This window comes from Lycorma delicatula, chromosome 1, assembly GCF_047948215.1.
Source record: "Lycorma delicatula isolate Av1 chromosome 1, ASM4794821v1, whole genome shotgun sequence".
NCBI classification, from domain to species: Eukaryota; Metazoa; Arthropoda; class Insecta; order Hemiptera; family Fulgoridae; genus Lycorma; species Lycorma delicatula.
This window is the reverse complement of record NC_134455.1, coordinates 28470163-28495281: the sequence shown is the minus strand read 5'-3', so window position 1 is coordinate 28495281 and position 25119 is coordinate 28470163. Positions and strand designations below refer to the sequence as shown.

The window sequence follows — 25119 nt, the reverse complement described above, 5'->3', positions numbered from 1 at the left end:
GCTCAAAAAATGCCCCCCAAAACTAAAACTACTCAATTAAACTACCCCAAAAAAAAACTACCCCAATTGAACTATTCACACCGAATCGACAGTCAAAATCAGTCGGATCGATAACTACATCTTAACGATTCAGCTCCCTTCTCCTTGTATGAAATTAACAATGGAATATTTTACTGTCACTCGACTTACGTCCCTGTGTGAAATTTCACTATTATATGACGTCGGGGAATGGGTTTAATTAAGTTTGCAAGATTTAAAGAAAGCAAAGCAAACTGTTTTGGTTTCGCCAGCGACTTGGCACAGCTAGCAAACGACATCGACGAAGCTAAAATACAGTTATTAGAAATTCAAAACACTGCTAATAATATTGGCCTTTCATTCAAAAAGACAGAAATTATGCCCCAAAAACCAACACAATTAAAAGAAGTGAACATAAACGGTAATAAATTCAATATAGTAACTTAGTTTAAATACTCGGAAAAATAATAACAACCTAAATGAAAAAACCTAAGTTCAAACAAGAACAAAAAAGTAGCTAAAGGACAAAAATTAACATTGTACACCTAGTGAAAAATATCTCTCCATAAATGCAAAAATAAGACACTATAACACAGTTATAGTCTCATTGCAGCAGAAACATTCTTCCACCTAAACAAACAATCAAAACACCGACAGATTCCTGAAAACTGAAAGAAGAACTGGAAGAACCTGCATCAACAAAAAATACCAGAAAGACATGCAATGATGGATTGTGCCCATAAAGTTGTGTGCAAAGTTAGAACCTATTACTGACACCATGCATAAGAGGAGACTAGAATTCTTTGGATTCATCATGAGGATGCAAGATTTCGGACTTCTAAAACAGCTGGTACAGCACAATCTCGACTTGAAAAACACTAGGACAGGATGCGGATGGATTAGAGAAATATGAGATGATCTGAAGGAAATTGGCCTTACACCAGAAGACATCACTGACAAGATAAAATTAAAAGAAAAAATCGAGGACGCTCGCTTCACACTCACTAGAAAGAAACTCACAATACGAACATTTTCAACACCAGAAAGGGCAAGGAGATCGTTACGTATGAAAAATTAGTGGGAGGACCGTAATGCCGGACAGTCCCTTCGAAGAGGCTTAGATAATGGACTGACTGATCCTATGCGGTAATAAAAGTTGAAAAAAAATATGTTGAGGTTAAATAATAAGCACTGAGCAGAAAATGATGGAGAATAATATCAGAGTCAAAAGACTGATCTTTAAAAAAAAAAAATTCCAATAAAAGTGATGCTATCAATTTTTAATAAAAGCAATTTCAATATGTTAGTCACGATAAATAAACTTCTTATTTTATGGGCTTATACTTAGAGTCCAATATATACGAGTTTTTATCTTGTAATGAAAAGAGATTCCACTGGATATTATTTCAACGGTATTGCTCTAAATTGTTAATTTTATGTGCGATAATAATTTACCTTTAAATAAATAAATAATAATAAAAAAAATAACAACTCATCCCTAACCTCATGAAAGATTTGAGAAAACCCACTGAACGAAAACAATCGTGATTTATTATAAGCCTCAATAACCTTTAAAAACAAATGAAACTGTCAGCTATTATATGTTTTTTCATTCTCTTTTTTATGAATACTAGTTGAGAAAGTCGAATACCGTAAGTACGAGAATTAACGGCAAATACGCTTTGACTGTGAATTGTTCTTTTCCTTTTGGACACTTGTTCTTTTATTTCGTAACGCAGTAAAGCAGCCATTACATCCGGATAGAGATTTTAGTAGTCAGCATCTGTTTTGAAGAATAATGATAATAATATTCTTTTATGGTTCATTTCTTGTCAAAGCAGGGTATGTGTCTTGAAATCTGTGCCACTCTTAAAGCGGGAACGAGAGTAGCATCGGGTCTGTTGCGAGAGAGAAAGGACGAGAAAGAGACGAAGAGACGTAGAAGGAGAGCGGAATGGCGTGTGTACGGCGCGCGGCAGGTGCGTGCCAGTGGGACCGAACAGCAAGTCTGTTTCCCACGCTCGCTCACTGGGCATCTGCCACTATATGTACTGTTGCTTCTGCTGCTGCCTACCTGACCGACCAGACTACCTACCTACCGCACCACCTCACCGTGGCCCGGCTCCATCTAAGCACGAGCTGTCCACGGGTCCGGTCGCCTTTTCCAATTATCAGCTTCTATGTGATTACAATAACACGGCGAGCGGATGAAATTTTAAAAATAACAAAATTGTTATTCTCGCTTAACGGTCGTTTCCACCTTATAAAATTTATTTCTATCGATGAATAAAAACTTATTTTCGTTGTATTACGAACCAAATCATTATGTAAATGAATAACGTTTTATTACAGATATTATTTATTTATTACTTTAGCGTAAAATAATAGCTTAACCCAGACTTCAGCTTGAAAAAATAAATAAAAATACTGCAACAAGGACGAACAAAACAAAAAGTAATGCCAAAGTAAGTAAAGTTAATTTAAAAAGTATTTAGGCTTGTTATTTAATCTAAAATAATACTTAAATAATTTTATTAAACCTATTCCACTTTTTTTAAACAAATTCTTCCAAAGAAAACAATACGTATCCTGATATCATATAATCAAACTGTAACCACTTCTCAGCGTGATGTAAGAAAAGGGACTTATTCAGAATCACCGAATAATTGCCTTACAGTGATGATATGTGGACTTGAACACTTGTGTTTTTCTAATATAATCGAATTCTTTAATGAAAAATTCACGGAGATAATCTTCTTACAATTTTATTAGTATTTAATCTGTAACACGACACTCACTCATTTACAGCTCCCAGGTGTATGAAATTGAAGAAAAACAAAATTGTTATTTTTTCATTTTATTAAACAGATTTAACGTATAATAAATTTTTTATTTGCATAACTCAGTAAATCGGTCTATGCTGCAAATATTTAATTAAACCATAGAAATTAGTGTAGGTATTTACCTTATTACTCGAGTTCACTTCGTCAGTAGAATTTCAATTTTCAGTTTATCTTTGTATGGTTCTGATAGCTGCTTGCTATTATCGCCCTTCTTAGAAGAAAAAAACTATAAAATCGCCGTAACCAGTCAATACTACCTTTAAATTCATCCCTACCGATATTTAATTCATCGGCGATTTCCAGGGCTTTCAATTTCATTTTGTAGAAATCGCTTTCATTTCTGTAGAAATCGCGTATCCAGACTTACGTACATTCCATGTATGCACTGAAAGGTTTTTACTATTTCCGGATATATTTTGCTTTACTGTGCCGAAATGCTCTCCTGTTTTTATTGCCTACGAGAAATTTGTTTTCTGTTTTTCGCCACTCCCGATTGCAGGACTCAGCTATATCAGAATTTCTGCCTGTACAGCTTTCATGCTCGTTTCCGCAGCAATAACACGTAACTTTTCTACGATAGTGAATCTTTTTTTACTCATTCTGTAGTTCTACTGAACGCATAACTTTAACGTACTTAAAGGTCGTTGACACAATGAAAACTGATCATAAAATGACTACAAAATGATCGATAAAAATGTTTTCTTATGGACTAAGATTATAGCCAAATGTTTAAAAAAAAAAATTTAAGGATAGCTTCCGACAATTCTGGAACCAAGTCGTATATAAGAGTTTAATTTTCTAACATCGGTAATTACTCGTAGCCAAGCGTTATATTATATATAAATCATTTTTCCCCCTGGATGTAGGTTTGTAATCAAAACAAAAAAATTTCAGTTTAATGACTGCATCATCACATATCAAGTTGATAAATTAAAAACCATTACGACGCGGAGGATATTTTTGCAACCGTCATTCCGGACAAAACGGTGATCGTTTTAGGTGTATACGGTGTTATACATCTGGATTACGTAGCTGAGGGAAATTTAAACGGATAGCAAGGAGGAAATGAGAAATGTTCTTCCTTCGGTAAAATGTTTAATAATTTACATTCATTATCTATATTAAGTAATATCTTTTCTTCTCACTGAAAAGGTGAAATCTTGAGGGCTTAAGAATTTACTAGTCGCCCTTTCTAAATTTTGACACAATATTCCTCAAGCTACATACTCAATAAAATATGAAATATGACCGATATAAATTTATAGAACTAAAAAAGACTAGATTATATTAACATTTATTAAGTTATGATCGGTTCAGATTAATGCAGAGGGAAGCTAAGAGCCTTTAAGTTTAAGAACAGAAAGTTCATAAAGCAAAGAAAGTGCGCTTTTTACGATCTGCTTTAATTGTAAGAAAGAAGTTAGGATCTAAATGCCAAAAATTGGATTTTGTACAATTTAAGAAAAATTAATAGAACGCATTTAAAAGCGTTAAGGTTATCTTGAAAAATTAATAATGTCGGTCAAAAAGAATTATTGGTTTCAATACAGGTTTTCACTGACTGAGAAAATGAAAAGAGATAACTGAACTTTTTGACTAATACCAATACTAAAAATAAGAAAAGAGACTTATTTTCCATAATTCGTGAAAAGTAATGTATAAAATGACAAAAATAATTACTATTAATTTTTTATGATAAAATTGAAAAAAGAAAACATTTTTAGGGATATCTTGATAAATCACTGTATTAAGATAAAAAATCCTATAATTAAAAAGATCCTTAAAATTTTGCGTAGTCAGATTTTGTTTTAACATTTGATAGGAAATAAAATTTAAAAAAAATCCCATGTAGTTATTATTCTGATTTTATAATAGCTATACACATATTTTAATAGTTGTATTACATTTAATATCAATACTCACAGTTCTGGGTTGTAATAAATCTATTGCAAGTATATTTTAAAATCTTAATCACTTAACTTTTTAATATTTAAGTAATCATTAACTTATTTTTCATTAATTTAAAAAAAACTTAATTTTTATATTAACCCGTTGAAAGTTTAAAATCGTTATTTGATAGTGCATTATGCAACGAGCCTATAAAGATAGACTTTGACGCACGAGTGCGAAGTAAGTTAAGTAAACTTCGCAAGAGTACATTAATGGTCGTTATAGAGACCACATTTTTCCTATAGCTGAGAAAATATTGGGATTATTGATTTAGATCAATAACAGACTATATTGTTTAAGTAATATTTTTTTTAATTTTTCAAACTACATTAAACACTACATTTTTTTTGGCAATAGGTTACTAGTCATAAGTTCTTCCTTTTCTTTAATACCAGTCACTGTTAAGACATTTCTTCCTCAGAATCCGACATATTTAACAAAAGGATAAATAGTGTAGTATAGAAACTCTCTTTTCCTGTTTAGCCTCCGGTAACTACCGTTAAGATAATTCTTCAGAGGATGAATGAGGATGATATGTAATGAGTGTAAATGAAGTGTAGTCTTGTACATTCTCAATTCGACCATTCCTGAGAAGTGTTGTTAATTGGTAGTATAGAAACTCAGTTACTTACTGGTGTTCTTTCACATTAACTTCTACTTCTCTCTTTCTTCTTGCTAACTATTGACTTCTCTAGTTGCTAACTACTAAATCGGATTAAAATCAAAGTAAAAAAAAAGCTTATACATTAAACAATTCCAACTTCTGATCGGTCATAGGTTGAAAAGTGTAGGCGTTTGATCGGTTGAACATCTGTTTCATAATGACCCTCATTATGATACAGGTTCCAGACGCTTAATTCAAACGTTATAATACAGCTGTAGCAAAAATACTTTACGTTGTCAGAATTTAAAATAAAGTTGATGTAGTACTTCATGCAATATTAATACGAAATTGATAAGAAAATTCATCATTCATACAGAGATCACCTGATACTCACCCGTAAAATCAATCACAATAAGAAATAATAGAATAACAGAGTAGTATTACTTTATCAGAGGAACAAACAATTTATTTAATCGATTTAGCTAGTGTGAAATCATTATTAACTTTTACAAATGTATTTAACCAAGTCATGCTTGATTAAGAGACAATGGTATTGATATTCGCAATACAAACTTGAGTTATTGGCAGATTATTACAATAATTTAATTTTCTGAAAAATTGATACTTTTTTGTAACATTATTTATGTTGCACTAGTATACTTTTTATCCTAATTATGTCTCATCACTTAACCCTGTTTAATGACCGCCTTGTTTTCATCTAAAAATTTACACTATAATAATTTATAGTGAAGAATTTACACTTGAAAGAAAAAGCGATCACTCGTAAGTGTTGAATTAGCTCAAGCGTAAATTCTCTTTTAAGTAAATAGTTTGTTTATGAGTAATCAGTCAGTTTGATTTGGTAGTATGGTAGTTTACTTTGAAGCAAAGTGATGCCTTAGTAAAGCGTGAGCAACCTTTGAGTGACGTCTTTAAAGTAATTTGTTCTTTCTTAAGTTAATTGTTGTGCAATATTCCACGATTCACTGCTCATGTTATCGGCGCGCTGTTTGAGAAATAAAAAAATAAAAAAAGTAATAAAACGAATTAAAAACACCTTTTTATTTTTCCTGTTTAGCCTCCGGTAACTACAGTTTAGATAATTCTTCAGAGGATGAATGAGGATGATATGTATGAGTGTAAATGAAGTGTAGTCTTGTACATTCTCAGTTCGACTATTCCTGAGATGTGTGGTTAATTGAAACCCAACCACCAAAGAACACCAGTATCCACGATCAATTTAACCACACATCTCAGGATTGGTCGAACTGAGAATGTACAAGACTACACTTCATTTGCACTCATACATATCATCCTCATTCATCCTCTGAAGTATTATCTAAACTGTAGTTACCGGAGGCTTAACAGGAAAAAGAAAGAATTAAAAACACCTGTAAAAGGTTTAAGGTACCAGGCCTTGTTACAATTTTAAGTTTACCTTTAAGTTGTTAGGACTACATATTAGTCGACAGGAGGACTAGTGTTAAACTTTTTAAATTAAGCAGAATTTAAAAAATTACCTAAACTGAAGAATTTATTTTATAAAGGGCAACGTTAAAAACTTAGAGTAACGTTCTTGTCCCTTTAGAGTTTTTAGGTGGTTTTAATTTGTCTTGTTAATTTTTATTCATTTTTTGTAATTGTTTTACTTACAATAACGAAGGTATCTTTTTTGTAATTTTACAAAGAAGGGATTTCAAAGAAAAGGACTGGAATTTTCCATACCTTAAAACTTTATTATACGACGTTTTAACTCTATTAAATATTTAAATAACTGCTAACGATCGCAATCATTCCTCCTCCTTCCTTTATTTTCATTTTACAAATTACTGTTAAATAATTGTATTAAAAGTAAATAATGTAAATTATAAATAAAACTTTGGAAAACGAAAAAAAAAGAAATAAAATTTTACATTAGTTTTACATTATACAGTAGGCCTATTATTGTATTTCTTTATTTATTACAAAAATAATTTACTGTATACTACTGTATTACAGTACATATTTTATTTAAAAAATTAAAAATTCCTTTCCCGATATCAGTCTGGGTAATCCGGAAGTCCAGTTGAATGGAGTCCGGTTACACGGGGTTGTATTGTATTTTCAGTTGTAATTTTTTGTACAAGGGCAAAGTACATTATTCGCTTTTGACTTGTGGCAGGTACAGCAAAAGTATATGATTTATTACTCAGAGTTTGAGGGGTGAAAGATGGGTTGGGTATCTTAATATCATACGCATTGATCCAAATTTAAGAATAACACTTTAAAATACTAAAAAAGAAGCTAATAATACTGTATCTGTAATAGAAGCTATTTTTAAGTTTTTAACGTTCGAATGCTCTTGACTGAGGATGATTATTTTATCACGTAATACAATAATAGACATCAAAGTTGCAATACTTTTCTGACATTGGTTGTTAATTCTTTTTATAGTGCAAAAATACATGAACAAAGTTACCTAAGATTTCTTTTACGAGAAGACGGTAGTAAATGATGGGAGTTTTATTGTAAAATTATCATTATATGTTTAAATAAACCAAGAAAAGTTTTAAAAATGAAAAAAAAAACTTTTTTATTTCTTTATTTTTTCTGTTCCCAGCTTCAAAATCACCTTCCCAAATTTTTTTTTTAAATTTCTCTACGTTTACTATTTTAAATGAAATAACTAAAAAAAGTTTCCCCTGAAAAATGTGCAACCAATAAAAAGTTACCAAAGATTTATTTTGGTGGGTGGGGGGATGAATTATAAAATTTTATAGTAATATTATTACTAAAAATTTATTATTTAAACTTTTAATTCTATTAAAGTGTTAAAATTTTAATACTATTATTACCCATTATTGTATCCAAAGTATTTTTTTGGGTCACTTACAATTTGCATCGAACTCAATTTACATCACTAACAAATTGCCCCATACACACAAGGCACTAAAAAATTTCATCAGAATCGATTTATCCAGTCAACATTTATTAAGCTTCAAACAAGCCGAAGCAAACGTACATACGAACAATACACTTTTCTTTTGTTATTTTGGAGTCATGAAACTTCGATAAATGTAAAAAAATAAACCATACTCCAATATTTTTTACTGATTACCATACTTCTAGCAACATAGCTCTAGAACTATGATGCCAGAAAAGTATAAATGGATTTTATTTAGTGATAAGATATAGTTATATTCAGATCTGATAATTACTGTAAAAATACACAAAAGTATTGCAGAATTCCACCTTCTTTCTTTTCCTGTTTAGCCTCCGGTAACTACCGTTTAGATAATTCTTCAGAGGATGAATGAGGATGATATGTATGAGTGTAAATGAAGTGTAGTCTTGTACATTCTCAGTTCGACCATTCCTGAGATGTGTGGTTAATTGAAACCCAACCACCAAAGAACACCGGTATCCACGATCTATTATTCAAATCCGTGTAAAAATAACTGGCTTTACTAGGACTTGAACGCTGTAACTCTCGACTTTCCAAATCAGCTGATTTGGGAAGACGCGTTAACCACTAGACCAACCCGGTGGGTTGCAGAATTACACCTGTGGAATTACTGAATGATCATAATATTTATAAAAATGCCACGACATTAAGTGGGAGCATTTTGTAATGCGAAATTAATTACCGATTAATTTCTTAATTAATCTTTCCATGATATGTGAAGCAATTAAAGTGTTACATAACATAGGAGTTAATGGATCAGTCGATTCTTTTAGTCAGCTGACGATGGGAGAATTTGAGGTTCAATATCTTTAAAAATGTTGTGTAAAAATGTTTAAAATGTTCAAATCGTTTAAGTACTTTATTGATTAGCTGTCAAATATTCATAACATTTTATAATAGTAGGAATACCTCTAATAAAAAAATTTTAGCCCCGTACAAAAATTTAATCTAATTTGCCAAAAAACGAATTCACGTTATTTCTATCTTGTGCATCTACTTAGGAAAGATTACGCGGTAGCTAGCGTGAATTTGAGTATATAGCTTTCTTTATTATGTTACAGAAGTATGCTGAACTGAATCTAAGTAGCATACATTGTAAGAAGGTGCTTTAACAGACTAAGCTGTAAGCTTCTATCCAAGCTATAAGAATTAAACCCTTTATCTTACAATACAAATCTATTAAATTTACGATTTAGTATTTCTCTGGGGGCTTAAGAATATCATCAATCTGGTAAACAGAAGATAAATTTATTTAAAAATCTTTTACTGAAATCATAATTTTTTATGTAACATAAAAAATTATGTTTCATGAACAGTTAATAGATTGTTGGATTTTTATTACAGTATTAAAAACTACTGCAACTTCAAAAAAAGAATGCGGGTATTAAATAAAATGATGCCTTAGCAATATCTGCTGCAAACATAGATCCTGATAAAGTTGAGAATTTTTTTTATTCTAATATTAAATATTTCCAATATTTCTTCTATTTTAAACACTTAATATTATTTTTTTTAAAAAATGGTACCCGTTTTACGTAATTTTCGATTTGATATCAGATGTAGTTGAAAACTTGGCCAGTAAATAAAATCTACTGAATTATAGTTACGTCTTATTTGCTCTACTTCTTCAGTGAATTAATCGTACCGACTAAAAACAATCCTCAAATAACTCCTAAAAGAAACTGTTACCTCTTTAGATTGGCACACAGATGCACAGTGGAACTGTGTAACAGATGTAAAAAGTTAGTAATAAAAAGTTCCGGTTGCAATAAAATTCCACTTTAAGTGGATTTATTAAAATAAAACATAGAATCCCAATGTAACGCAAAAACAGATCGTAGAAATCTCAACGAATTATTGTTAAACGTCTAAACAGATCATGGTTTTATGAAAAAACTTAAGACTGTACGAAGACACTTTGATAAAAATAAATTAACGAGGAAACTGCGAGAGGTAAAAATAAGAGAAGTACTTTTGAAAACAGAAACGGTGTACAATTAATCTGTAGAACCATTAATATTAATACCATAATATTAGTGCTACAAAAAACCATCAGGACATAATATAATTCTCCATTCAATGAGATAGTAGTGAAGAATTGAAAATATCTTTTTTAAGACAACGGGACACTGAATTGTGTCTTTTGTTCGCAATTTCTTTATTATTTATAGTTCTTAATTAAAAAAAAAAAAAAAAATTAAAGAAAATCAAAAAAATTTTCTTTATTGATAAACTTTCAGCATAGTTTTTTTATACGTCTGTAATTTCCCCGGAATCAAGCATAAACTCAGCCTCGGGGATGCCTTTGCCTCAAACTACCTCGGAAGGACGCAAGACTCCGCCCAGGCAGCCGGGACTCGATCTTTTTGCATGCCATGTCTCAAATGAGGAGTTCCCAAAAGGCAACTTCCCACCGGGACTCCGGTCTTGAGGTCTCGTCTCTAGTGGGGAACCCCCAAAGGGATCCCCCACCGGGACTACGGTTTTACATTCCCCCCAATCGCAGTCCCCAACCGATCACTGATGGAGGAAGACCGAAGCCTCCACCCCTCCCGGATGGAGCTGTCCCTCAAAGACACAATGACGTTACTGTGAAGCAGATGGACCCGTCTTGGTTCCTAGACCTCCGGGCGCATGACCGTACAACTTACAGGATGCACATCGAGGCTCCTGCTTACAATCTTTACGTATATGGCCGGCCTTACCACACGTAAAACAAAGGCCACTTCTATCCGCGCCTTTACAGAACATCGTCCTGTGGCTTGGATTCCAGCATCTAAAGCAGAGTTCGTCGGAGGCACGCCGCATCACCCGACAGGCCACCCACCAATGCGAACACGCCCATCAGACGGCAGTTTATCCGCAAGGAGGGGCGGTACTGCTAATGTTACTACTTGCGTCGAGCCGTAAGCTGGCTGCATTGATAAAACATCTATAGCGACCGATTCACATTTATTTTACGAATTTCCCTGAGAAACTCATCGTCCGTCGTGAGAGTATCCACGTCCTTACCAAGGACGTAGACCCTCCTACCACCCCTTTCAGCCAGGGCCGCAGAAGCACCCTCAACTTTTTCGGCGATATCTCTGCTCAACTCTTCGGCCGCAACACCATAAGCTCGCACCCGGAGGTGAATATCCTCCCCTTGACCCTTCCGTACGGAGATGACCCCAGTTTCACCCGGCGACACTGCAGTCTTCACGGAGCGGAGGAGATCAGCGTAGACCCTCCCCTCTGCCTTGACCACCACCGTGGTGTTCGGTGGCCCCGCCGGTCGCTTCTTGCTTTGCGGCATCAATGTTGAAGATGGATACAACAAATGAACAAAATGCCGTCTTCCCTACCTACCTACACATGTACTCAACGCTGTGCCTTAAGATCTGTCCGATCCCCAACCGTCGAATCGATTACTAAAACGTAATTCGTCCTTCCAAGATCTATCTTATACGCATCATCTCCGCCAGCCGGGTAGTCGATCGCTCAACAAGGACCTGACCCACCCTCAGTCTACCGGCACGAGCCTGGTCTCGAATCCACGGAGCCCTTTGGAACATCATAGCGTTTTGAGGGTTGTCGACCCCAACCACAATATCAATAATCCAAACGGATCCATCGGGTCGGTCATGATTTCAAGAAAATTAAAAGAAACCAAAAAAAAAAACGAAAATCAACAGTAATTAATCGAAAAAAGTAATTATTTCAACTCACGTCGATGTAAACGAGTAAACAAATCAAACAGCTGGGCAACTAGGCAAGTAAGCCCTAGTTACCGTAGGCTAGTCTATTAAAAATAAATTTCTAAACGCTTAATATTGTAAAATAACACGACGAAAACTGAAAATTAACTTCAAAAACACGTAAAGTAACGTAAAATAACAAAACAAAACGTACAAATAAATAAACTAAATAAACGTACTAAAAAATTCAGTTTAACTTAACGTGTCGCGCTTAAACTAAACTTAAACTAAACAGAAAAAAAATAAACCTCAACAAAAACGCAAAAAAACTACTAAAACATCACTAAACAACTAAAACGAAAAAGTAACAGGACTATTAACGAAAACCCCAATAATAACTACGAATACTCGGAGCAAGAAAAACGCAGTCAGCATAGTTGTTAGTCTTTACCAACACAACTATTTCTCAATTTCTTTAAAAAAATAAATTAGACGAACTCTTTCCCATTTTTTTTCTATCTTACTAACCGTCTGATTAGGCGCCGCTTCTTACTAATAAAAAATAGATTAATTGTGGAATAATAAGAGCTAATCACATATGAATTAAATCATACCTTGCCAGACGCTGAGATTTCATTATTTGATGAAAACCCTAAAACTATATAGGTTCTCCCTCCAGAATCTAGAATTAGGGATATTCCTGACATGTCCTAGTTCCTTTCTTTTTTTAATTTTTATAAATAATCTTTCTATATCATATCATTCTTTATTATTTATTTCGTAAATGATACTACATCAGATAATTAGAAAACAGTAGGATTAGAAATGCCTCGGTCAGCAGTTCAATATATTATTTATTAATAAGAAGATTTTACTAATATAAAATTTACTAATCTATTACTTACTTATAGAAGATTTACTGAATAAATTATTTACTTGAATAATTACAAGTATCTAATTTTATAAATAGAGTAGGAGTGTTGCAATGTACTTCACAGGTCGATAAACCATTCGTAATCACATGTATATATTCACATTAATAATAGTATACATATTTCTTTTATCATTAGTATAAAATTTTTTAAGCTTTTCAGATAATAGAATAGGGTCATTAAATTGATTTAATTTTAAAGAAGATAAAACTATATTGTTTCGTTTTGAAGCGTCCTTATCAAACGAATAGTTTGTCATCATTTTAAAATCATCCCAATCCCCGTAGGGGAAGACGCCCACCTTGTGACGATTCCGGTCGCCAACCCCTCCCCACCGTTTATAGCCTTGATGGGCTTTAACGGGAGCATTTTAAAATCAGTGCAAATACTGCTCCAAAAAATATAATGTTACATCATATGGGATATTTTAAAAAGTCGGAATGAGTTTTGTGGATACTGTAATAAGCCGTCTCATATTTGCATACTGCTTAATAGTATGTATGATTCATGTTAACTGTTTTTCTACAAATTAAAAATATTGTAAAATATCAATTCATTTATATTTATGATATTTATTTATATTTATGTCCAACTTTCTTGAAAAAAGTAATTTATTTCTAAAAAGTAACAAATATTTTTTAAATTGATAAAATATATTTATTTATATTACTCATATAGAAATATATTTCCTATACACTGCATAATATTTCAGCCTACGAGAAAAGACATTATGCATCAGTTTTATGTTTAATAATATATTACCTAACGATCAGCTTCCGAACAATATTTAAACTTTCAATTTGTCATTTTTATTCATTCTACCTTAGTTTCATTTTATTATGCACTTACTAATTTATAGAAAACTTTTGTATAGAACATTACTTTTTTTTTTGTTGTGATATTCACTATTTTCGGAGTTAAGTACTTCTATTTTTTTTAAAACCACCAAGCATAATAGGTTGAGAAAATTTCTTTCCTTATTACATTAAGATTTTTACATCGCATAAGCAATACATGTAAAACTATTCTCCTTGCTACCGTATAAAAGGTGTTTATACTATATATTAACAGCGGGATGCGATCTATACCTAGGCATTAGATAGACAACGGGCGCCAATAACTTATACCCGGCTTAAAGTAGAGAGGTAATAACGCAATTTGTAATTATTATTCTCGAAAAAATACACCTAGCCTCTAACCTGGAGTACCCTATAATTTAGAAAACCTTTCTTCACAGACTAATATAGAGTAGGAGTTTTGCCTGCATGAAAAGAGGCAAAACTCTAGACATCCTTCCAGACATAAAAGAATATAGAAAGAATGTAAATACGGTCGATGCTGCTCTTGGCATTTTATTCGAAAATTGAACGGTAGCGTGTAGCAGGTTAGTTACCGTAATAGATGACCGTAAGAATTAAACCTTTTTCTAAACTACCTGTGGTGGAAAAAATACAGTCTGTATGGGTTTAAACGCTTGCGCGCTTGTAAGAACTCGAACATAAATCATTATTTACGTATACCTAGCAGCTATTTCTTTAGTTTTTATAGTAACAAAATATGATTCTCACCATTACAGCCTTTTGTAAATCTAGCTCATCTAATATATTTAATAACAATATATAAACGATATAATGATAAATCAATTTTGAAAAAAAAAAGACTTAAATTATTGGCATAGAAAGGTTATATAATTACTGTAAACAAAATGTTGTCCTTCAGTATTTACGAAAAGTATTAATTAATTTTTAACAGTTAATTTTCCTATCCGATCCAAAGTTTAAATGTTAATGGACGCGAGTGAATATTTTCTTTGTAATTCAATAAAAACAGATAATACCTTTGAGATGGATACAATTTATTTTTTTTGACAATTAAGGATAGTTAAAATCTGTTGATAACAACTATAAACAAAGGGTACAGTTAAACGACAATGAAGGAGGCAACACCTAGTGCCGTTGCTCCATTGGTTAACTAATTAAAAATCATTATTAGTTGTAAAAACGGAAAGTGTGATAAAAAATTAGATTGATAGGAAGAAGTAGATTTTTGAAACTATTTATTCAGCGGTTTACTTTAATCATATCCAGAAAATTTATAGCTAATGAATTTCGGTGTCTTATTCTCTATTGATATTTTGAGGAATAAGTATCATAATTTCTTTGTTAAATAAAACAAAAATAAAAATGATATTCGGTTATTAAACTACTTTAAATATTATTTACTGAATCGGATTTTACGAAAAAATTTCAAAAAAAATTGAATTAAACATTTAGTAAATAAATTCCAGATGAAATTGAACTTTTTAGTGATTTAAAATTTGACTTTTCGTTTAAATGAGTTATTAATAAAATAAAAAAAATTTCTTCTCTAATTTTTCTTCAAGTTATCGTATCTACCGTGATATTTTCTTCAATCTATTTTTACTGAAAGTGGGTTTTTTTTTACTTTTTACGTTTTGAGAGTTTTAACTGTATATTAATGAATCGATATAGAAAAAATCTTTAATTTTTTTCATCTGCTTTATTCGACAAGCCACCAATTTATTGCTCAGCTATGGACGGAAAACATATTACATATTAAGGGCTAAAACGAATTCAGGAGTCTGTAATCCGGCTCCTATACAAAATCACATATGTTCTACGAATAATAGAAACTATTAATTTGCCGTAGTGGTAATAAAAAAAACAAAAATTGAAGATCATTAGATAATTAAACTAGGCATAATTAAATATGGGATATTTTGTGAAATATGTCTCCAAGAACATTAAGGGAGTCGTACTAAGAGAATTAGGGAGTATAAAGAGAATCGGGATCAATTATTTCGATCTGCAGATAAATCACCCTTCACCGAACAGAATACGGTGGCTAGTTTTGGATAAACCGTTTTTGATGGTTGGTTGAAGAAAGAAAACGAGTTTTGTTAGCTAATTAGTGAGTACACTTATTATATTTAGGTATGCTTGCCAGAAAAAGACGAAAAGACAAGCAGAATAAATATCGCAGTTAGATTTAAATTAAATCTCTATTTGGAAAGTAATACAATTTAGTAATTGCCAACACCCAGTTTAAGAATCATAATAGAAGAATATACACATGGAAAAAGCCAGGCGATACTGCAAGGTATCAGATAGATTATATCATGTTTAAGCAAAGATTTAGAAGCCATTTTAGGCCTCAGATTAATAGCAGAAGGAAGATTAAAGAAAAACAAACCAACATACTTGGCATTATTGACCTAGAAAAGACTTTCGATAACGTAGAATGGAATAAAATGTTCAGAATTAAAAAAAAAATTAGGGTTCTAATACAGAGATAGAACGATAGCTAACATTTACAGGAGCCAAACAGCAACAGTAATAATTGAAGAACATAAGAAAGAAGCCGTAATAAGAAAGGGAGTCCGACAAAGATGTTCCCTATCCTCGTTACATTTTAATCTTTACATAGAACTAGCAGTTAATGGTGTTAAAGAACAAATTATATCCGCAGTAACAGTACAAGGTGAAAACATAAAAATGTTACGATTTTCTGATGATATAGTAATTCTAGCCGAGAATAAAAAGAATTTAGAAGAAACAATGAACGGCATGGATGAAGTCCTACGCAAGAACTACCGCATGAAAATAAACAAGAACAAAACGAAAGTAATGAAATGTATTAGAAATAATGGAAATGGACCACCGGGTGTGTAAATAGGAAGAGAAAAGATTATGGAGGTAGAAGAATTTTGTTATTTGGGAAGTAGAATTACTAAGATGGACGAAGCAGGAGTGACATAAAATGGTGAATAGCACAGGCGAATCGAGATTTCAGTCAGAAATATAATTTGTTTACATCAAAAATTAATTTAAATGTCAGGAAAAGATTTTTGAAAGTATATGTTTGGAGTGTCGCTTTATATGGAAGTGAAACTTGGACAATCGGAGTATCTGAGAAGAAAAGATTAGAAGCTTTTGAAATGTGGTGCTATAGGAGAATGTTAAAAATCAGATGGGTGGATAAAGTGACAAATGAAGAGGTATTGCAGCAAATAGATGAAGAAAGAAGCATTTGGGAAAATATAGTTAAAAGAAGAGACAGACTTATAGGCCACATATTAAGGCATCATGGAATAGTCGCTTTAATGTTAGAGGGCCAGGTAGAAGGAAAAAATTGTGTAGGCAGGCGACGCTTGGAATATGTAAAAAGTTGTTCGGGATGTGGAATGCAAGGGTATACCGAAATGAAAAGACTAGCACTAGATAGGGGATCTTGGAGAGCTGCATCAAACCAGTCAAATGACTGAAGACAACAAAAAAAATTTGGAAAGTGCGAAAACATTTTAAAATGGCTGTACTTAATATCTTAGTACAAAGTTGGTGTTGCAATTTACAATGTTGAAAAAAGTGACTGGTGACTACCAATCATCATTGTGATTGGTGTGAACATTAATGACTAGAAAATTGTAACGTACTATTTGTCCATCTATTGAACATCAATTCTTATGTACGTGTATTTTTATTAGAAAAATCATGTAACATCTAAATTAAATAAATATTTAGATAAAGACTAAACTCCCAAAATTCCGGATATAAATTCTATGAAGTATTTTTCGGATGCGATCAACAAATCTTTGGTGAGTGTAAGTTTGTTGATCTTTGATTAAGAGTTTGAATTACAGAACCAATTTTTATTTTTTAAAAACTGAATTGAAATTCTTTGACTTAAAATAATACATTTTCACTTTTGATAATAGCCGAGTTAATTCATGATAAAAAGTTAAATTTATTTTATTTTTTTAATAACAGGCCCTTTAAAAACCCTGTTAAAGTATTACACATCTTGCTTCTAATTCTGAACTTTAAGTTTAGATGCTTGTTAATATAGCAATATCTAATATTACACACTGCGCCATGAAATATTATTAATTCGTCGCCATCTCATAGAAAAATTTCGATGTAAAAGAAGACCGTGATTTATATTATTTTTCATTGGATACATGTTTTATTTTTTTCAAAATTTGTGAGAATCAACTTTTTCTAGGTAAATTTTAACACCACATAATGTTTTATAAATTGACAGATAAAATATTATATGAGAGCCCTACACGGTTTAATTCTCTTTTTTTGCACTTTATTTGAATTAATTTTCTCATATTTTATTATTTTTTTTTAATATATTTACACTTTTTACTTCCAAGAATTTTAATTTTGGAATGGACAAACTTGCATGATTCAATAAATTATGAAAAAACAAAAATTTAGATAACAATCCAGTATTTTTACTCCAACGAAAATTAAGAAATGTTGAATAACAATTTTATGCACCTACTAAAATCTAAAATGGTCTGTAAATGGGTATCTTTTATTTTTTTAGTATATTTATTATGTTTATAGCGATAACTGGATTGCAAAATATTGTTTTACTTATTCGTTATTATAATGCAGCTGTTATTAGAGTGTCTATCTTGTAGCCCGTTTGCTTTCTGTAACATAAATTACAATTGAATGTCTAAAAGATTTCTGCATATCGGCATAAATAACATTAATGTATTTCATTATAACTTTCAAAATATATATTTTTTGGTTGAAAGACAAGTAACAGTACACCGGGAGGCATTAAGATTATAATAAGTCGATCGCCATAGGCAGAAACAAGGGACCTTTGATAGGTTACATGAAATTTTGTCTTAGTACAATAATTACAGTAAAATTTTCTTATTACTGTTATAGTATAATAATTCGAAGGTAGTAAAGTTTTATATCTGCAGTATGAGGTGCATCTAAGTAATTTTCTACCGTCTATTCTAAAAAAATCGGTCAGAACACTGAAACGGGATACTGGATACCACTCTAAGTGCTGGACGTTTTTTTTTTTTTTTTTTTTTTTTCAGTCATTTGACTAGTTTGATGCAGCTCTCCAAGATTCCCTATCTAGTGCTAGTCGTTTCATTTCAGTATACCCTCTACATCCTACATCCCTAACAATTTGTTTTACATATTCCAAACGTGGCCTGCCTACACAATTTTTCCCTTCTACCTGTCCTTCCAATATTAAAGCGACTATTCCAGGATGCCTTAGTATGTGGCCTATAAGTCTGTCTCTTCTTTTAACTATATTTTTCCAAATGGTTCTTTCTTCATCTATTTGTTGCAATACCTCTTCAATTGTAACTTTATCCACCCATCTGATTTTTAACATTCTCCTATAGCACCGCATTTCAAAAGCTTCTAATCTTTTCTTCTCAGATACTCAGATTGTCCAAGTTTCACTTCCATATAAAGCGACACTCCAAACATATACTTTCAAAAATCTTTTCCTGACGTTTAAATTAATTTTTGATGTAAACAAATTATATTTCTGACTGAAAGCTCGTTTTTCAGTGCTATTTGGGATTTTATATCGGTCCTGCTTCGTCCATCTTTAGTAATTCTGCTTCCCAAATAACAAAATTCTTCTACCTCCATAATCATTTCTCCTCCTATTTTCACATTCAGTGGTCCATCTTTGTTATTTCTACTACATTTCATTACTTTTGTTTTGTTCTTGTTTACTTTCATGCGATAGTTCTTGCGTAGGACTTCATCTATGCCGTTCATTGTTTCATCTAAATCCTTTTTACTCTCGGCTAGAATTACTATCATCAGCAAATCGTAGCATCTTTATCTTTTCACCTTGTACTGTTACTCCGAATGTAAATTGTTCTTTAACATCATTAACTGCTAGATGCATGTAAAGATTAAAAAAGAGTACTGGACATTTAGACTAAATTAGTTTTAAATAAACAATTCATTATCATTTTTCATTTGTAATAACGTTTTCTTTGTATTGATGTATAATCTTAATGCTACTAACATATTTATTTTCAATTTATTAATGATTGATGATGTAATATATTTTTCAGATATTAATAACGTAAGTGACTTTTTTCATGAATTAATGCGATATCTAAGTATATCGATCGGCTAGGTGCGAAAAGATGATATTCTTCACGAAATAATAAAATAAAGAATAATAAAAATAATTACAACTTACCATATAAATTATGTTTCTCTTTACTTACAAGTAATTAATAAACACGTTTTACGTATACGTATATGTTAGCCGCAAAGGAAACTATACACGGACCCATGACAATAGTAGGTTATTTACAGGTTATAGGATTTTTTGTTGAGCAAAAAAAAAAAAAAGAAAATATTTTTCTCGTTATTAAATAGGATCATATGTGAGCTAGCAACGGCTTTAAGTATAAATTTTATTAACATTTGCATAAATGTGATATTACTGAAAAATTCCTTTCTACTGTTGCTGAAATACAACTTTGTATTAACCTTCTCTCACACGTTTACTAAAAGGAATTTTCACTAAAAAGTAAGATAAAGAAATAATGAAATGCAAATAATTAAATACTTGAAATAGTTGCACATTAATCAAATAATTATCAGTAGAAGCGGTATTACTACTACTATTGAAATAATTACTGTTAAGCTGTTTTTGTTACAGTTTTGATTTTTTGATAAAAAATTAACAATAAAAGTTTTATCGAATACTCTACGTGAACTATTGTTTTTTTGTTCCTCTAAAGAATGAGTTAAATATATTGGTAAACTAACAAATTTTCTTACGTCGGCACTAGCTAACAGCTTCGAATAATTATTTGTTTGATATCGGAGAATACTATTTATTGATATTTTTTCTTCTGACACCAACGTAAAAAATAAGCTAACATTATGCATTATATTTCATTTCCTAAATTATGTTTCGCATTTTTCGAAATATTGAGCTCTAATGATTGCTGAAAGAGACAGTGTGTATAATGCAATAACGTTTTCAGAAGAAATAGTTACCTTAATTTGTTGCTTTACAATATTTTCCTCAGTAAATTTATGTTTTTAAACTGTTTGAGACAACCATGGCTAAAGGCAGAGTAGCTTTCTTTGAGAGTAATGATATTAAATTTACAACAAACTATTCTTTAGGTATTGCAGTTTATATTTGTTTATTTTCTATGTTACCCGGTTCAGTTATATTAAATATTAGGAAGTGAACACTAAACGGTTACGCGGTCATAATGATTAGAATATGAGAATATGACAGAACATAAAAATTAATAAATTTTATTTATTGCCGTACCAAGAGTAATATGCACCTGTATATTTTTGTTTCAGATCGATAAAAGATTTAAACATTTTTCAAGAATTACTTTATTTTTTAAATAGACTGAACCGAGGTCAAAATTGAATACAGTTGCTGACAACGTCTACAAAAAGAAGAGTACACCGGTTAAAAAAGTCTTTTTGACACTACGATAAGGGCTACTAAAGTAGTCGGTCGATGTAAATGGCCCGTATATCGCTTATGGTTTGTGTAACGGAATTTCGTGGGAGTAATCATAAGATGTATTCGACGAGGTCGGCAGCTGATGTTTTCGGAGGGAAAACGAACGACGGGTCTACGCGCGCTTAGTCAAAGGCCACGTGACGTACGGTACGCGGCAAGGCTAGTAAATCACAGCCACCGTACTGTATCTGTTCCTCTCTCTCATCTCTTAGCGTACAGGGCGTGGGAAAACTAGGCAGGTGTTCTGTGTTATGTTGGGTAGTACGTTGTGCACACGTCGCGTTCCTCATTCCAACGCGGACCGCACCCAAACGACAACCTAACCTTACCTGCTGTGCATTCCGTCCCATTTATTATAATACATTATTTATTTTACAAAATACATACCAGCAATATAATGCATACGTTTCCTACACTTGCTACTGAATAAACCCTTCCGTTTTGTCTGTTTAGAATCTCAGAATAATGAGAAGTTAAAGAAACACCTTTCTTAATAAATCATTTTGTAAAGTAATGGAATGTTAAGAAGCTAAAAGAGTGAATTTAACACGCCGTTTTTTTAAGTATATTATATTGATTAATTATTTTAATTAATCATTTAAAATAATTACTAATAATGAGTATTTATAATGATAAAAAGTTTTTCTCTTAAAATAAATCGTACTGTTTTGTTTCCTATTTATAGAAGTTCCCGGAAACCCACCGGGTTGGACTAGTGGTTAACGCGTCTTCCCAAATCAGCTGATTTGGAAGTCGAGAGTACAAGACTACACTTCATTTACACTCATACATATCATCCTCATTCATCCAAGAATTATCTAAACGGTAGTTACCGGAAGCTAAACAGGAAAAAGAAAGAAAAGAAGAGGTTCCCGGAGGTTCAGATTCCTGCTGGACTTTACCAGTAAATTCATCTTGGTTAAAATAATGTAAAGATCCGAGAACGAATTATTTTTTAGTTAAGGCTAATCCTTTTCACTGAAAATATGTCCAATTTCTGCTCCAATTGTAAAAAGAAACCTTTCTGAATTTCTTGTGACATAGTTGAAGGGTAAAGTTGGTAGTGTGATGTAAAAAATAAAAAAATATCTATAGATTGGGTTCCAAAGCTGTATCACCACAGTAAAAAAAAAAAAAAAAATTGACAGCTTACTTTAGAGGAAAAACTAATTTAATGAGAAACGATGCACTAACCAGACTTAATTTTACTGAATAGTGATTTCGTCTAAATGCAGTACAATAAGATTGAAATTCAACAAAATGGAGCTGAAGTAGAATCTATTTTTCTGGTGGTTTTATTAAGCAATCTTTAAAGTGGAGCATTCGTAGCTAGCGCTGTTAAATATTAGTTATTCTATGACATTATTTTGTAGAATAAAAATTATACAAAAGAATTTTTATACACCTTTTTTAATTCAGTGTAAAAATACTGAATTTCATTTGTTTTATTCTATCTTTACAAACTGGATATATATATATATGTATAATGATGATGGATATAATAAACAAAAAAAATGTAACTCACTTAATATTCATTAAAGTGTCTTAAAAAATCCTGGAAATATTTAAATTTGGCCTTGAGAAAAACAGCTCTGGGATCTGCAGATCCCAGAGCATATCAATGTTCACTATATATATTTAGAACATATCAATGTTCAATGTGCACTATATATTATAATATATTGTCCGGAGGAACGTGTGATCCATTTGGCTAACTGTTTTTATTATGAAAAAAAAAACAATTCCATTCGCGAACTGAAAGTGTTCAGGTTAAACTCGAGGAGATAATTTTACAAAACTTTGTGGTAGAAAGCTTTTACTAGGATTTGTGTAAAACCTTTCAAAGTTACAATCTTAATTTGTAAATAACAACAATCTTAAAATCTATTTTGTTTGTTAAAGCATTTGATGCTTTTGTAGTGTAATTTCAATTTAATTTTAATAATTTTATAGAATTTTTGTTTTTTTTAGGTGAACTATAGTTTAACTAATTGATGACAATTTGAAATGGTACATTAAAAAAGTAAGTGTAATGCTCTGTCAATAAACTACCCGTTTGTTTACGTAAACTCTCTTTACTCGATATAATCATTATTATTTCTTAGTAAATTGATTTCAACTGAATAAGCTATTGTGCTCATGTAAGTGTAACATATCTTATTTCTTTATTTCATGGCATAATCTATTACGCTACAGAAGCCCATTATACTCATCTTTTCAAGTTGAGTAAGTACTCTCTTTTTGTCTGTTTAGCCTTCTGAACCACCGTAAGATATTACTTCAGAGGATGAATGAGGATAATATGTATGAATGTAAATGAAGTGTTGTCTTGTACAGTCTCAGGTCGAGTATTCTTGAGATGGGTGTTTAATTGAAACCTAACCGCCAAAGAACACCGGTATCCACGATCTATTATTCAAATCTGTGTAAAGTTGAGTAAGTACTATTGCAGGTTTCCTTACGTTTTTATTTAACTGAGAAACAAAAAAAAAAAAAATTATCATTGTTCAGTAGCACTGTGTATTTAAAATAATGTTTAAATAACAATTTGTGTCAGAAAATTACATAACATACAGGAATTTCATTCAAATCTGTTAGTATCTTAGAGATAGTAAGAAATTAATGTATAAAATATAAATTCAAAGAGATCATTAATTGTAGAAGTTTAAAACGGTTAAATATTTAAAGACCTGAAAACTGTACTTTAATTGAGTCGTTTCCGTTACCAAAAAAAGTAATCAGTTTCATATTAATGGTAACAAAAAAAAAATTAATCATGAGAGCGATAAATAACTCAATAGAAAATGAAAATTTGACGATATATGTGTTTAAAAACTAATTATACTTTTATTTTGTAATAAACCTTTTTCTTACATGAAGTGATATCAATAAAATGAACGTGAAAAATTTCATTCCTTTTCCAAGTGTAAATAGATATTTAAAAAAATATCTATTTACGGTTTGATATAGACATATGCATAAGGTTTTATAGCCCCCTTAAACTAATTTTTCTTTCTATCAAAACTTCTTTAAATTTACAAAGTACATAAACATATTATAGGTTATTATCTCCCCGTTGCAGCACGTGGCAGTCGTGGCCGAGTGGTTAAGGCGTCTGACTAGAAATCAGATTCCCTCTGGGAGCGTAGGTTCGAGTCCTACCGACTGCGGATAATTTTTTTTATTTATTTGATAAAACCATTTTACAACTTTTATCGCTTTTATAAAAGAAGTACCTTTAGTGTTTGATATTTCTATACAAGATATTTTTTATTAAACCTACCGGTTATCAAATTAAGTTCAGTGATCTATTACTTCGTGAGTTGGTGTGTGCAAACACGTATCTTCTACAAGATATATTCATCTCCGATGCAAGATCCCGTAGAATCTTAATACGGGTAAGTTTTTAAAAATTTTCTAACCAGAAAAATGCTGTAGGTTAGGTTAATATTTATATTAATTAGATTTACTAAACTTTTTCTGAGATTAATAACTGAAGTATGTTTCAACATACTTCATTTCATTAGCAGTGAAGCTTATCTCCTTGAATTAAAATGTTCCCCATCTAATTTACACACTCAATAAATGCATATTAACCAATTTTGAACACTAATGAAAAATTAAAATTTCCAATTTTTATCTTTCAAAATAGCAGTGAATGAAAAGTTATGAATTGTCGGAAATGAGTGTTTTATTACTGTTTTCATGAGGGACAAAAATCCTTCATTTTCGTTGAAAATGTTAACTGATAATAAAAAAGAAAGTAATAAGAATATAATAATTCCTTATAACTTACTCATTAATTCATACGTTTTAATGATACCTAAAAGAC

General features: G+C 31.4%; 1 non-coding gene across 1 annotated transcript; it reads left to right on the top strand.

Moving 5' to 3' along the window:
* The first annotated feature begins 24375 nt into the window (after positions 1–24375).
* On the top strand, positions 24376–24457 carry TRNAS-AGA (transfer RNA serine (anticodon AGA)). The gene has a single exon. It is a non-coding gene; the product is annotated as a tRNA-Ser (tRNA).
* Positions 24458–25119: the final 662 nt, after the last annotated feature.